The sequence below is a fragment of the Schistocerca americana genome, chromosome 5, assembly GCF_021461395.2.
Source record: "Schistocerca americana isolate TAMUIC-IGC-003095 chromosome 5, iqSchAmer2.1, whole genome shotgun sequence".
Lineage (NCBI taxonomy): Eukaryota > Metazoa > Arthropoda > Insecta > Orthoptera > Acrididae > Schistocerca > Schistocerca americana.
Window position 1 is genome coordinate 744,883,675 of NC_060123.1, and position 13,453 is coordinate 744,897,127.

Below are 13,453 nucleotides of genomic sequence, written 5' to 3' on the forward strand. Positions count from 1 at the left end.
AACACTGAAATTACATCGGAATTAAATACAAAAGGAACAATGATGCCTTAAGTACAAGAATAGAGACTCTTCTTACAGTTGGTGCTTTGAACATTCCCTGTGAGACCAGTAATAGTATCCGATACACCACTGCAGGTTCAATCTATTCCTTGGACATACACATTGACGATGAAACACTGAAATTACATCGGAATTAAATACAAAAGGTACAATGCCGCCTTAAGTACAAGAATATAGACTCTTATTACCGTCGGTGCTTTGAGCATTCCCTGTGAGACCTGTATTAGTTTCCGATACACCTCTGCAGGTTCAATGTATTCCTTGGACCTTCACATTGACGATGAAACACAGAAATCGCATCGGAATTAAATACAAAAGGCACAATGCCGCCTTAAGTACAAGAATAGTGACTCTTCTTACAGTTGGTGCTTTGAACATTCCCTGTGAGACCAGTAATAGTATCCGATACACCACTGCAGGTTCAATCTATTCCTTGGACATACACATTGACGATGAAACACTGAAATTACATCGGAATTAAATACAAAAGGTACAATGCCGCCTTAAGTACAAGAATAGAGACTCTTCTTACAGTCGGTGCTTTGAGCATTCCCTGTGAGACCAGTATTTGTTTCCGATACACCACTGCAGGTTCAATGTATTCCTTGGACCTTCAAAATGACGATGATACACAGAAATCGCATCGGAATTAAATACAAAACGCACAATGCCGCCTTAAGTACAAGAATAGAGACTCTTCTTACAGTCGGTGCTTTGAGCATTCCCTGTGAGACCAGTATTAGTTTAAGATACGCCACTGCAGGTTCAGTGTATTCCTAGGAGCTTCAAATTGTCGATGATACACAGAAATCGCATCGGAACTAAATACAAAAGGCACAATGCCGCCTTAAGTACTAGAATAGAGACTCTTCTTACAGTCGGTGCTTTGAGCATTCCCTGTGAGACCAGTATTAGTTTCCGCTACACCTCTGCAGGTTCAGTTTATTCCTTGGACCTTTACATTGACGATGAAACACAGAAATGGCATCGGCATTAAATACAAAAGGCACAATGCCGCCTTAAGTACAAGAATAGAGACTCTTCTTACAGTCGGTGCTTTGAGCATTCCCTGTGAGACCAGTAATAATATCCGATACACCACTGCAGGTTCAATGTATTCCTTGGACCTTCACATTGACGATGAAACATAGAAATCGCATCGGAATTAAATACAAAAGGCACAATGCCGCCTTAAGTACAAGAATAGAGACTCTTCTTACAGTCGGTGCTTTGAGCATTCCCTGTGAGACCAGTAATAGTAACCGATACACCACAGCAGGTTCAATGTATTCCTAGGACCTTCACATTGACGATGAAACACAGAAATGGCATCGGAATTAAATACAAAAGGCAAAATGCCGCCTTAAGTACAAGAATAGAGACTCTTCTTACAGTCGGTGCTTTGAGAATTCCCTGTGAGACCAGTATTAGTTTCCGCTACACCCCTGCAGGTTCAGTTTATTCTTTGGACCTTCACATTCACGATGAAACACAAAAATGGCATCGGAATTAGATACAAAAGGCACAATGCCGCCTTAAGTACAAGAATAGAGACTCTTCTTACAGTCGGTGCTTTGAGCATTCCCTGTGAGACCAGTAATAGTATCCGATACACCACTGCAGGTTCAATGTATTCCTTGGACCTTCACATTGACGATGAAACATAGAAATCGCATCGGAATGAAATACAAAAGGCACAATGCCGCCTTAAGTACAAGAATAGAGACTCTTCTTACAGTCGGAGCTTTGAGCATTCCCTGTGAGACCAGTAATAGTAACCGATACACCACTGCAGGTTCAATGTATTCCTTGGACCTTCACATTGACGATGAAACACAGAAATTACATCGGAATTAAATACAAACGGAACAAAGCCGCCTCAAGCACAAGAATAGAGACTCTTCTTACAGTCGGTGCTTTGAGCATTCCCTGTGAGACCAGTATTAGTTTCCGCTACACCTCTGCAGGTTCAGTTTTTTCCTTGGACCTTCACATTGACGATGAAACACAGAAATGGCATCGGAATTAAATACAAAAGGCACAATGCCGCCTTAAGTACAAGAATAGAGTTTCTTCTTACAGTCGGTGCTTTGAGAATTCCCTGTGAGACCAGTATTAGTTTCCGCTACAACCCTGCAGGTTCAGTTTATTCCTTGGACCTTCACATTGACGATGAAACACAAAAATGGCATCGGAATTAAATACAAAAGGCACAATGCCGCCTTAAGTACAAGAATAGAGACTCTTCTTACAGACGGTGCTTTGAGCATTCCCTGTGAGACCAGTAATAGTATCCGATACACCACAGCAGGTTCAGTTTATTCCTTGGACATACACATTGACGATGAAACACCGAAATTACATCGGAATTAAATACAAAAGGAACAATGCCGCCTTAAGTACAAGAATAGAGACTCTTCTTACAGTCGGTGCTTTGAGCATTCCCTGTGAGACCAGTGTTAGTTTCCGCTACACCTCTGCAGGTTCAGTTTTTTCGTTGGACCTTCACATTGACGATGAAACACAGAAATGGCATCGGAATTAAATACAAAACGCACAATGCCGTATAAGGTACAAGAATAGAGACTCTTATTACCGTCGGTGCTTTGAGCATTCCCTGTGAGACCAGAATTAGTTTCCGATACACCACTGCAGGTTCAATGTATTCCTTGGACCTTCACATTGACGATGAAACACAGAAATGGCATCGGAATTAATTCCAAAACGCACAATGCCGCCTTAAGTACAAGAATAGAGACTCTTCTTACAGTCGGTGCTTTAAGCATTCTCTGTGAGACCAGTAATAGTATTCGATACACCACTGCAGGTTCAATGTATTCCTTGGACACACACATTGACGATGAAACACAGAAATTACATCGGAATTAAATACAAAAGGAACAACGCCGCCTTAAGTACAAGAATAGAGACTCTTCTTACAGTCGGTGCTTTGAGCATTCCCTGTGAGACCAGTATTAGTTTCCGCTACACCTCTGCAGGTTCGGTTTATTCCTTGGACCTTCACATTGACGATGAAACACAGACATGGCATCGGAATTAAATCCAAAGGGCACAATGACGCCTTAAGTACAAGAATAGAGACTCTTCTTACAGTCGGTGCTTTGAGCATTCCCTGTGAGACCAGTAATAGTATCCGATACACCACTGCAGGTTCAATCTATTCCTTGGACATACACGTTGACGACGAAACACAGAGATTACATCGGAATTAAATACAAAAGGAACAATGCCGCCTTAAGTACAAGAATAAAAACCATTCTTACCGTCGGTGCTTTGAGAATTCCCTGTGAGACCAGTTTTAGTTTCCGATACACCACTGGAGGTTCAATGAATTCCTTGGACCTTCACATTGACGATGAAACACTGAAATTACATCGGAATTAAATACAAAAGGCACAATGCCGCCTTAAGTACAAGAAAGAGACTCTTCTTACAGTCGGTGCTGTGAGCATTCCCTGTGAGACCAGTAATAGTATCCGATACACCACAGCAGGTTCAATCTATTCCTTGGACATACACATTGACGATGAAACTCAGAAATTACATCGGAATTAAAAACAAAAGGAACAATGCCGCCTTAAGTACAAGAATAGAGACTCTTCTTACCGTCGGTGCTTTGAGCATTCCCTGTGAGACCAGTATTAGTTTCCGATACACCACTGGAGGTTCAATGAATTCCTTGGACCTTCACATTGACGATGAAACACTGAAATTACATAGGAATTAAATACAAAAGGCACAATGCCGCCTTAAGTACAAGAATAGAGACACATCTTACAGTCGGTTCTTTAAGCATTCCCTGTGAGAAGAGTAATATTATCCGATACACCACTGCAGGTTCAATGTATTCCTTGTACCTTCACATTAACGATGAAACACAGAAATCGCATCGGAATTAAATACAAAAGGCACAATGCCGTATTAAGTACAAGAATAGAGACTCTTCTTACAGTCGGTGCTTTGAGCATTCCCTGTGAGACGAGTATTAGATTCCGATACACCACTGCAGGTTCAATGTATTCCTTGGACCTTCACATTGACGATGAAACACAGAAATGGCGTCGGAATTAAATCCAAAACGCACAATGCCGCCTTAAGTACAAGAATAGAGACTCTTCTTACCGTCGGTGCTTTGAGCATTCCCTGTGAGACCAGTATTAGTTTCCGCTACACCTCTGCGGGTTCAGTTTATTCCTTGGACCTTCACATTGACGATGAAACACAGAAATCGCATCGGAATTAAATACAAAAGGCACAATGCCGCCTTAAGTACAAGAATAGAGACTCTTCTTACAGTCGGTGGTTCGAGCATTCCCTGTGAGACCAGTAATAGTATCCAATACACCACTGCAGGTTCATTCTATTCCTTGGACATACACATTGACGATGAAACACAGAAATTACATCGGAATTAAATACAAAAGGAACAATGCCGCCTTAAGTACAAGAATAGAGACTCTTCTTACCGTCGGTGCTTTGAGCATTCCCTGTGAGACCAGTATTAGTTTCCGATACACCACTGGAGGTTCAATGAATTCCTTGGCCATTTACATTGACGATGAAGCACTGAAATTACATCGGAATTAAATACAAACGGCACAATGCCGCCTTAAGTACAAGAATAGAGACTCTTCTTACAGTCGGTGCTATGAGCATTCCCTGTGAAACCAGTAATAGTATTCGATAAACCACTGCAGGTTCAATCTATTCCTTGGACATACACATTGACAATGAAACACAGAAATTACATCGGAATTAAGTACAAAAGGAACAATGCCGCCTTAAGTACAAGAATACAGACTCTTCTTACCGTCGGTGCTTTGAGCATTCCCTGTGCGACCAGTAATAGTATCCGATACACCACTGCAGGTTCAATGTATTACTTGGACCTTCACATTGACGATGAAACATAGAAATCGCATCGGAATTAAATACAAAAGGCACAATGCCGCCTTAAGTACCAGAATAGAGACTCCTCTTACAGTCGGAGCTTTGAGCATTCCCTGTGAGACCAGTAATAGTAACCGATACACCACTGCAGGTTCAATGTATTCCTTGGGCTTTCACATTGACGATGAAACACAGAAATGGCATCGGAATTAAATACAAAAGGCACAATGCCGCCTTAAGTACAAGAATAGAGACTCTTCTTACAGTCGGTGCTTTGAGAATTCCCTGTGAGACCAGTATTAGTGTCCGCTACACCCCTGCAGGTTCAGTTTATTCCTTGGACCTTCACATTGACGATGAAACACAAAAATGGCATCGGAATTAAATACAAATGGCACAATGCCGCCTTAAGTACAAGAATAGAGACTCTGCTTACAGTCGGTGCTTTGAGCATTCCCTGTAAGTCCAGTAATAGTATCCGATACACCACTGCAGGTTCAATCTATTCCTTGGACATACACATTGACGATGAAACACAGAAATTACATCGGAATTAATTACAAAAGGAACAATGCCGCCTTAAGTACAAGAATAGAGACTCTTCTTACAGTCGGTGCTTTGAGCATTCCCTGTGAGACCAGTATTAGTTTCCGCTACACCTCTGCAGGTTCAGTTTTTTCCTTGGACCATCACATTGACGATGAAACACAGAAATGGCATCGGAATTAAATACAAAAGGCACAATGCCGCCTTAAGAACAAGAATAGCGACTCTTCTTACAGTCGGTGCTTTGAGCATTCCCTGTGAGACCAGTAATAATATCCGATACACCACTGCAGGTTCAATGTATTCCTTGGACCTTCACATTGACGATGAAACATAGAAATCGCATCGGAATTAAATACAAAAGGCACAATGCCGCCTTAAGTACAAGAATAGAGACTCTTCTTACAGTCGGTGCTTTGAGCATTCCCTGTGAGACCAGTAATAGTAACCGATACACCACAGCAGGTTCAATGTATTCCTAGGACCTTCACATTGACGATGAAACACAGAAATGGCATCGGAATTAAATACAAAAGGCAAAATGCCGCCTTAAGTACAAGAATAGAGACTCTTCTTACAGTCGGTGCTTTGAGAATTCCCTGTGAGACCAGTATTAGTTTCCGCTACACCCCTGCAGGTTCAGTTTATTCTTTGGACCTTCACATTCACGATGAAACACAAAAATGGCATCGGAATTAGATACAAAAGGCACAATGCCGCCTTAAGTACAAGAATAGAGACTCTTCTTACAGTCGGTGCTTTGAGCATTCCCTGTGAGACCAGTAATAGTATCCGATACACCACTGCAGGTTCAATGTATTCCTTGGACCTTCACATTGACGATGAAACATAGAAATCGCATCGGAATGAAATACAAAAGGCACAATGCCGCCTTAAGTACAAGAATAGAGACTCTTCTTACAGTCGGAGCTTTGAGCATTCCCTGTGAGACCAGTAATAGTAACCGATACACCACTGCAGGTTCAATGTATTCCTTGGACCTTCACATTGACGATGAAACACAGAAATTACATCGGAATTAAATACAAACGGAACAAAGCCGCCTCAAGCACAAGAATAGAGACTCTTCTTACAGTCGGTGCTTTGAGCATTCCCTGTGAGACCAGTATTAGTTACCGCTACACCTCTGCAGGTTCAGTTTTTTCCTTGGACCTTCACATTGACGATGAAACACAGAAATGGCATCGGAATTAAATACAAAAGGCACAATGCCGCCTTAAGTACAAGAATAGAGACTCTTCTTACAGTCGGTGCTTTGAGAATTCCCTGTGAGACCAGTATTAGTTTCCGCTACAACCCTGCAGGTTCAGTTTATTCCTTGGACCTTCACATTGACGATGAAACACAAAAATGGCATCGGAATTAAATACAAAAGGCACAATGCCGCCTTAAGTACAAGAATAGAGACTCTTCTTACAGACGGTGCTTTGAGCATTCCCTGTGAGACCAGTAATAGTATCCGATACACCACAGCAGGTTCAGTTTATTCCTTGGACATACACATTGACGATGAAACACCGAAATTACATCGGAATTAAATACAAAAGGAACAATGCCGCCTTAAGTACAAGAATAGAGACTCTTCTTACAGTCGGTGCTTTGAGCATTCCCTGTGAGACCAGTGTTAGTTTCCGCTACACCTCTGCAGGTTCAGTTTTTTCGTTGGACCTTCACATTGACGATGAAACACAGAAATGGCATCGGAATTAAATACAAAACGCACAATGCCGTATAAGGTACAAGAATAGAGACTCTTATTACCGTCGGTGCTTTGAGCATTCCCTGTGAGACCAGAATTAGTTTCCGATACACCACTGCAGGTTCAATGTATTCCTTGGACCTTCACATTGACGATGAAACACAGAAATGGCATCGGAATTAATTCCAAAACGCACAATGCCGCCTTAAGTACAAGAATAGAGACTCTTCTTACAGTCGGTGCTTTAAGCATTCTCTGTGAGACCAGTAATAGTATTCGATACACCACTGCAGGTTCAATGTATTCCTTGGACACACACATTGACGATGAAACACAGAAATTACATCGGAATTAAATACAAAAGGAACAACGCCGCCTTAAGTACAAGAATAGAGACTCTTCTTACAGTCGGTGCTTTGAGCATTCCCTGTGAGACCAGTATTAGTTTCCGCTACACCTCTGCAGGTTCGGTTTATTCCTTGGACCTTCACATTGACGATGAAACACAGACATGGCATCGGAATTAAATCCAAAGGGCACAATGCCGCCTTAAGTACAAGAATAGAGACTCTTCTTACAGTCGGTGCTTTGAGCATTCCCTGTGAGACCAGTAATAGTATCCGATACACCACTGCAGGTTCAATCTATTCCTTGGACATACACGTTGACGACGAAACACAGAGATTACATCGGAATTAAATACAAAAGGAACAATGCCGCCTTAAGTACAAGAATAAAAACCATTCTTACCGTCGGTGCTTTGAGAATTCCCTGTGAGACCAGTTTTAGTTTCCGATACACCACTGGAGGTTCAATGAATTCCTTGGACCTTCACATTGACGATGAAACACTGAAATTACATCGGAATTAAATACAAAAGGCACAATGCCGCCTTAAGTACAAGAAAGAGACTCTTCTTACAGTCGCTGCTGTGAGCATTCCCTGTGAGACCAGTAATAGTATCAGATACACCACAGCAGGTTCAATCTATTCCTTGGACATACACATTGACGATGAAACTCAGAAATTACATCGGAATTAAAAACAAAAGGAACAATGCCGCCTTAAGTACAAGAATAGAGACTCTTCTTACCGTCGGTGCTTTGAGCATTCCCTGTGAGACCAGTATTAGTTTCCGATACACCACTGGAGGTTCAATGAATTCCTTGGACCTTCACATTGACGATGAAACACTGAAATTACATAGGAATTAAATACAAAAGGCACAATGCCGCCTTAAGTACAAGAATAGAGACACATCTTACAGTCGGTTCTTTAAGCATTCCCTGTGAGAAGAGTAATATTATCCGATACACCACTGCAGGTTCAATGTATTCCTTGTACCTTCACATTAACGATGAAACACAGAAATCGCATCGGAATTAAGTACAAAAGGCACAATGCCGTATTAAGTACAAGAATAGAGACTCTTCTTACAGTCGGTGCTTTGAGCATTCCCTGTGAGACGAGTATTAGATTCCGATACACCACTGCAGGTTCAATGTATTCCTTGGACCTTCACATTGACGATGAAACACAGAAATGGCGTCGGAATTAAATCCAAAACGCACAATGCCGCCTTAAGTACAAGAATAGAGACTCTTCTTACCGTCGGTGCTTTGAGCATTCCCTGTGAGACCAGTATTAGTTTCCGCTACACCTCTGCGGGTTCAGTTTATTCCTTGGACCTTCACATTGACGATGAAACACAGAAATCGCATCGGAATTAAATACAAAAGGCACAATGCCGCCTTAAGTACAAGAATAGAGACTCTTCTTACAGTCGGTGGTTCGAGCATTCCCTGTGAGACCAGTAATAGTATCCAATACACCACTGCAGGTTCATTCTATTCCTTGGACATACACATTGACGATGAAACACAGAAATTACATCGGAATTAAATACAAAAGGAACAATGCCGCCTTAAGTACAAGAATAGAGACTCTTCTTACCGTCGGTGCTTTGAGCATTCCCTGTGAGACCAGTATTAGTTTCCGATACACCACTGGAGGTTCAATGAATTCCTTGGACATTTACATTGACGATGAAGCACTGAAATTACATCAGAATTAAATACAAACGGCACAACGCCGCCTTAAGTACAAGAATAGAGACTCTTCTTACAGTCGGTGCTATGAGCATTCCCTGTGAAACCAGTAATAGTATTCGATAAACCACTGCAGGTTCAATCTATTCCTTGGACATACACATTGACAATGAAACACAGAAATTACATCGGAATTAAGTACAAAAGGAACAATGCCGCCTTAAGTACAAGAATACAGACTCTTCTTACCGTCGGTGCTTTGAGCATTCCCTGTGCGACCAGTAATAGTATCCGATACACCACTGCAGGTTCAATGTATTACTTGGACCTTCACATTGACGATGAAACATAGAAATCGCATCGGAATTAAATACAAAAGGCACAATGCCGCCTTAAGTACCAGAATAGAGACTCCTCTTACAGTCGGAGCTTTGAGCATTCCCTGTGAGACCAGTAATAGTAACCGATACACCACTGCAGGTTCAATGTATTCCTTGGGCTTTCACATTGACGATGAAACACAGAAATGGCATCGGAATTAAATACAAAAGGCACAATGCCGCCTTAAGTACAAGAATAGAGACTCTTCTTACAGTCGGTGCTTTGAGAATTCCCTGTGAGACCAGTATTAGTGTCCGCTACACCCCTGCAGGTTCAGTTTATTCCTTGGACCTTCACATTGACGATGAAACACAAAAATGGCATCGAAATTAAATACAAATGGCACAATGCCGCCTTAAGTACAAGAATAGAGACTCTGCTTACAGTCGGTGCTTTTAGCATTCCCTGTAAGTCCAGTAATAGTATCCGATACACCACTGCAGGTTCAATCTATTCCTTGGACATACACATTGACGATGAAACACAGAAATTACATCGGAATTAATTACAAAAGGAACAATGCCGCCTTAAGTACAAGAATAGAGACTCTTCTTACAGTCGGTGCTTTGAGCATTCCCTGTGAGACCAGTATTAGTTTCCGCTACACCTCTGCAGGTTCAGTTTTTTCCTTGGACCATCACATTGACGATGAAACACAGAAATGGCATCGGAATTAAATACAAAAGGCACAATGCCGCCTTAAGAACAAGAATAGCGACTCTTCTTACAGTCGGTGCTTTGAGCATTCCCTGTGAGACCAGTAATAGTATCCGATACACCACTGCAGGTTCAATGTATTCCATGGACCTTCACGTTGACGATGAAACACAGAGATCGCATCGGAATCAAATACAAAAGGCACAATGCCGCCTTAAGTACAAGAATAGAGACTCTTCTTACAGTCGGTGCTTTGAGAATTCCCTGTGAGACCAGTATTAGTTTCCGATACACCACTGCAGGTTCAATCTATTCCTTGGACATACACATTGACGATGAAACACAGAAATTACATCGGAATTAAATACAAAAGGAACAATGCAGCCTTATGTACAAGAATAGAGACTCTTCTTACCGTCGGTGCTTTGAGCATTCCCTGTGAGACCACTATTAGTTTCCGCTACACCTCTGCAGGTTCAGTTTATTCCTTGGACCTTCACATTGACGATGAAACACAGAAATGGCATCGGAATTAAATACAAAACGCACAATGCCGCCTTAAGTACAAGAATAGAGACTCTTATTAAAGTCGGTGCTTTGAGCATTCCCTGTGAGACCAGTATTAGTTTCCGATACACCACTGCAGGTTCAATGTATTCCTTGGACCTTCACATTGACGATGAAACACAGAAATGGCATCGGAATTAAATCCAAAACGCACAATGCCGCCTTAAGTACAAGAATAGAGGCTCTTCTTACAGTCGGTGCTTTGAGCATTCCCTGTGAGACCAATAATAGTATCCGATACACCACTGCAGGTTCAATGTATTCCTTGGACACTCACATTGACGATGAAAGACAGAAATTACATCGGAATTAAATACAAAAGGAACATTGCCGCCTTAAGTACAAGGATAGAGACTCTTCTTACAGTCGGAGCTTTGAGCATTCCCTGTGAGACCAGTATTAGTTTCCGCTACACCTCTGCAGGTTCGGTTTATTCCTTGGACCTTCACATTGACGATGAAACACAGAAATGGCATCGGAATTAAATCCAAAGGGCACAATGCCGCCTTAGGTACAAGAATAGAGACTCTTCTTACACTCGGTGCTTTGAGCATTCCCAGTGAGGCCAGTAATAGTATCCGATACACCACTGCAGGTTCAATCTATTCCTTGGACATACACATTGACGACGAAACACAGAGATTACATCGGAATTAAATACAAAAGGAACAATGCCGCCTTAAGTACAAGAATAAAAACCATTCTTACCGTCGGTGCTTTGAGAATTCCCTGTGAGAGCAGTATTAGTTTCCGATACACCACTGGAGGTTCATTGAATTCCTTGGACCTTCACATTGACGATGAAACACTGAAATTACATCGGAATTAAATACAAAAGGCACAATGCCCCCTTAAGTACAAGAAAGAGACTCTTCCTACAGTCGGTGCTGTGAGCATTCCCTGTGAGACCAGTAATAGTATCCGATACACCACAGCAGGTTCAATCTATTCCTTGGACATACACATTGACGATGAAACAGAGAAATTACATCGGAATTAAATACAAAAGGAACAATGCCGCCTTAAGTACAAGAATTGAGACTCTTCTTACCGTCGGTGCTTTGAGCATTCCCTGTGAGACCAGTATTAGTTTCCGATACACCACTGGAGGTTCAATGAATACCTTGGACCTTCACATTGACGATGAAACACTGAAATTACATCGGAATTAAATACAAAAGGCACAATGTCGCCTTAAGTAGAAGAATAGAGACACTTCTTACAGTCGGTGCTTTAAGCATTCCCTGTGAGACCAGTAATAGTATCCGATACACCACTGCAGGTTCAATGTATTCCTTGGACCTTCACATTGACGATGAAACACAGAAATCGCATCGGAATTAAATACAAAAGGCACAATGCTGCCTTAAGTACAAGAATAGAGACTCTTCTTACAGTCGGTGCTTTGAGCATTCCCTGTGAGACCAGTAATAGTATTCGATACGCTACTGCAGGTTCAATCTATTCCTTCGACATACACATTGACGATGAAACACATAAATTACATCGGAATTAAATACAAGAGGAACAATGCCGCCTTAAGTACAAGAATAGAGACTCTTCTTACCGTCGGTGCTTTGAGCATTACCTGTGAGACCAGTATTAGTTTCCGATACACCACTGCAGGTTCAATGTATTCCTTGGACTTTCACATTGACGATGAAACACAGAAATGGCGTCGGAATTAAATCCAAAACGCACAATGCCGCCTTAAGTACAAGAATGGAGACTCTTCTAACCGTCGGTGCTTTGAGCATTCCCTGTGAGACCAGTATTAGTTTCCGCTACACCTCTGCGGGTTCAGTTTATTCCTTGGACCTTCACATTGACGATGAAACACAGAAATCGCATCGAAATTAAATACAAAAGGAACAGTGCCGCCTTAAGTACAAGAATAGAGACTCTTCATACCGTCGGTGCTTTGAGCATTTCCTGTGAGACCAGTATTAGTTTCCGATACACCACTGGAGGGTCAATGAATTCCTTGGACATTCACATTGACGATGAAACACTGAAATAACATCGGAATTAAATACAAACGGCACAATGCCGCCTTAAGTACAAGAATATAGACTCTTCTTACAGTCGGTGCTTTGAGCATTCCCTGTGAGACCAGTAATAGTATTCGATACACCACTGCAGGTTCAATCTATTCCTTCGACATACACATTGACGATGAAACACACAAATTACATCGGAATTAAATACAAGAGGAACAATGCCGCCTTAAGTACAAGAATAGAGACTCTTCTTACCGTCGGTGCTTTGAGCATTCCCTGTGAGATCAGTATCAGTTTCCGATACACCAGTGCAAATTCGATGTATTCCTTGGACCTTAACATTGACGATGAAACACTGAAATTACATCGGAATTAAATACAAAAGCACAATGCCGCCTAAAGTACAAGAATAGAGACTCTTCTTACCGTCGGTGCTTTGAGCATTCCCTTTGAGACCAGTATTACGTTCCGCTAGACCTCTGCAGGTTCAGTTTATTCCTTGGACCTTCACATTGACGATGAAACACAGAAATCGCATCGGAATTAAATACAAAAGGCACAGT